The sequence below is a fragment of the Octopus bimaculoides genome, chromosome 6, assembly GCF_001194135.2.
Source record: "Octopus bimaculoides isolate UCB-OBI-ISO-001 chromosome 6, ASM119413v2, whole genome shotgun sequence".
NCBI classification, from domain to species: Eukaryota; Metazoa; Mollusca; class Cephalopoda; order Octopoda; family Octopodidae; genus Octopus; species Octopus bimaculoides.
Window position 1 is genome coordinate 1,883,210 of NC_068986.1, and position 3,965 is coordinate 1,887,174.

Sequence of the window (3,965 nt, forward strand, 5' to 3'; positions counted from 1 at the left end):
GTATATGTATATATATGTGTGTGTGTGTGCGTTTGTATGTTTGTGTGCCTGTGTTTGTCCCCCCCCCCCACATCGTTTGACAACCGATGGTGGTCTGTTTACGTCCCCGTAACTTAGCAGTTCGGCAAAAGATACGATAGAATAAGTACTAGGCATCCAAAGTCCTGGGGTCGATTTGCTCGACTAAAGGCATTGCTCCAGTATGGCCGCACTCAAATGACTGAAACAAGTAAAGAGTAAAGGATGTGGGCAGTTCTTGTCAGCACAATCTTTTGGATTTCTCTGAGACATGGTTTTCCTGGGATCTTATCTCGATGCTTCTGACATCGCTTTTTTATACCTAGCGCGCCTACAATAACAGGAACAGTTCTCATTTTAAGATGCCATATCTTTTGTCTTTTATAATTGGATCGTTCTGTCAGTGTTGGCTGGAAAATCTCAGAGAATAGTGAAATTTTTGCCTTCAACGATTGGCTCAGGATGATGTTCATACCAGTAAGCAGAAGTGCCGATTTTGTAGTGTTTACATATTTTCCAATGTAAATACTGTCCTACCCTGTCGTAGCGGCTTTTGTATTCGTTTGGTGTCAGCACAGGACATCCCGAGACGAGACGGTCTATTGTTTTGTCAAATGTGTTGCAGAATCTGCTTCTAGGGTCTTGATGGCGGAGTGATTCACCGAGTAAAGAGAGATATCTGAAAGAGCATGATTGGTGTAAGTAAACCATCGAGGCCAAATACTTAAACTGGCACCCGTATCCACCATAAAGGACTTTGAAGAATTGGCGTCTCTGATAAAGAACGCACGATATGGTGAATCGATGGGGGAGACGACTGACGTGCCCAGCTCCTCCCTGTTGAGTTTCCCTGAAAGAAATGTAGCTGTTTCTTGCAATACTTACCAATACATACATGCAAAGCAAACAATTCGTCACGTAGGGTGTCCAACGAAAACCACTCTCCTTACCAAGCAGGCTTGGTAGGGTCGCCGGTTTAATAGCCGACAGCCTGGCCAAGAGACAGGTTGTACTGGGTTTCATGCTAACAGTAACACGAAGAGTGACCTGATAAACACACACGCACACACACACACACATTATTTCGCTTAGGCAAAGCAATACTAATAACCTGGTGTCAGAACACATACTCTTCTTTTGTTTTTAGCACTTTAGTATTGATAGCATCAATACAGGTTTTTTATTATCTCTTCTATTTCCCTTATCATATTCATTTAGCTTTAACTGTATCAGATGAATCATCTCAGATTTCTTACATTGCTTTCAGTTCACGTGGAAATTTAGTATAAAGATGTCAAAAGTGGTCTTTCTAGCATTGAAAATCCTCAGCTATGCTTGTCTGTATATTGCCATCTTTATCTTTGCTTTTCCTGCATGTTTTTTTCTGCTCTTTCCTTCCACTTCACGAACCACCTTCAATAGTTAGTACTTACTGTTCTGAAACCCAGATTTCAATAGTTCCGGGGTTTTTTTTGCTACTTTGTTCAGTTGTACTTTGTACCGTTCGTTCGGCTTCAACAATATCGTCTGGGTTGTTCAATATTTCTAATCTCGTATTTTTTTTTTGTCTTTATTCATAGGTTAGCTCTATGTCTGATGACAGGCGTGTCACTTGTTTTGAAGCTTTCAATCCGATGGTTACTTCTGTGATTTTGTAGTTTCTTTGAAAGGCACGTAAACTTCGTATTATGTCAACCGCCTCGATGTAAAGCAAAGAAGCGAAAGGGTAGCCTCTCTGTATTTTTAATTTTTGTGGCAGTCTTTATCGAAAATTTTCTTCTCATTATATTGTTATGGTAATTTACAAAATAAATTATGATGATGAAATATATCAATAGTCTTTTTATTTCGTTAAGAAGATTAAATTGATCATAAGGAATCAAAATCGGATAGGCTAAAACAACAGCAGTAATCTGGGGCAATCTTTTGACCCAGCGTAACTCTTCTTTGTGTATGGCCGAACACAGCTGATTTCTTCCTGTAAAAAGACAGAAAGAGAAGAATCAATCCAAGTACAAGAGTGGTTCTTTATTGACCTCGAAAAGGAGTGGAAAAGTTACATCATAAGTTTAGTTCAGTAGATGTATCATATGACATATCAACTTGACTACACCTTTGACGCGACCTCCCCGCATGGCTGTCACATGACCATAATATACAGACGTAGCTGAAACCTGACTAAAATTTCCCTTACCTCACCAGGTGAGCATCTTCAACCAATCAATCTGTGTGTTAACTGATAGTGATCTGAGTCACATTCTCTCTATAAAAACAAACGGCTATGAGAACAATCGCCAGAAACGATAGTTCGTCACACTCCTTCACGTTCTTCATAGCGTGATAGACCACCAAATTACTACTGAACGCTGGCGTTCCGGCAAGACTTCAAAGACCCTACACCACGACCTCTCAGAACCGCAAAGACACGGTTACCACTTGCAACAATAGAGAAAAGAACACCCTGTAGCAGGCTAGATTTGATGTACCATATCAATTCGATATGAGGTAGCCTACTACTAAATGTAGCGTATAGATGTAACGCTTCAAGGTTCTCGCGTCAGAGTAACCAGTGACCATCGAAGAATTAACTCCAAGAAGGAAGAAATGTTATTTGCATATATTTATTCGTTTATCCGACAGGTTGATACAGAGACAGTAGCAATTCTAGTGATAGTGGCGACAAGGATGACTCGCTGGTTAGTAGTTGACATGTAGAAAAAGGCTGTCTGTCAGTAGAGAGGGAAAGATAAGAGGAAGAGATACAAAAATTCTCTCTGTTATATAGGCCATGGTCAGAAATGTAAGTCAAACCTTAAACAAAGGACTGACCTCTTCTTGACCAGCACAGACCCTAGGGTCGGAGTGTTTCCTCATCAGTCATCATTTCCAGTAATCAAATGAAAAGAAGAGAGAGAGAGAGAGAGAGAGGCTACGGTTTGTTTATGGAGAAGACACAATTGACAAGAGCCATGTGCAGATAGATGAAGATTAAAGAAAGGGAAGCCAGCATTGTAGACAAAGCACGCAGTTGGAGACTATCGATTCCGACCACTGACCCAAATCACTAGCGAATGCGAGCTTATCGGACAACTGGACAATGGTCACAATGCATTACAGAAAATGGTAGAAAATATTAGGTATCGGAAAGTGTGTGCAAAGTGAATACCTCGGCCGTTGACAACCGATTTGAAGGAGCAAAGGGTTGAATTCTACTCTGATCTGCTGGAAGTGTTTCAAGCCAATGAAGACACTTTTTTTTCCTTTTTTCTTTTCTTTTCTGATGTGATGACAGAGGAAGAGACCTGGTCGTATCTTTACGGCCTAGAATCGAAGGCTCAGTTCATGGAACGTCGTCACAGTTCTTGTCCAAGACCTACAAAGTCCAAGGGCCAGCTGTCGACTTAGAAAGTCACGGTAACTGTTTTGGGCGATGTCAAGGGATCATTGTCCTTGATTTTCTGGACCGTTGAGATACCCGCAAGGCATAGAGAAGCCATTAAGGAGGAAGAGACCGAACAGCAATCTGAGAATAATCCCCATTCATCATGACAATGCGAGATCACACACATCTTCAGCAACAAACCAGAGAATCGGAAAAACTAGGCAGGTTACTAACTCCTCGCCATCCACAGAACAACTCCACATTCAATCCTTCTCATCATTTAATGTCATATATCTAAGATAGAATACTTTAGGAAAAAAGTTGAGTCTTGGAAGATTATAGAGAGGATATTCACAAATGCAAATGCATTCTTCAATGAATAGCCAATGAGAAACATTAGGCCTAAAAGATTATTTCTGGAAATCAGTTACATGGAGACTGATCAGGCAACTTCCATGCATCTCTGTCTCAAAGAAAGGTTAAGACTATTTGAGTGTCATGCAAACACCAGGAATATACAGAAAATAGACCCCCTCAAGTGACAGGGGGAATCTTTGGAAGTAGT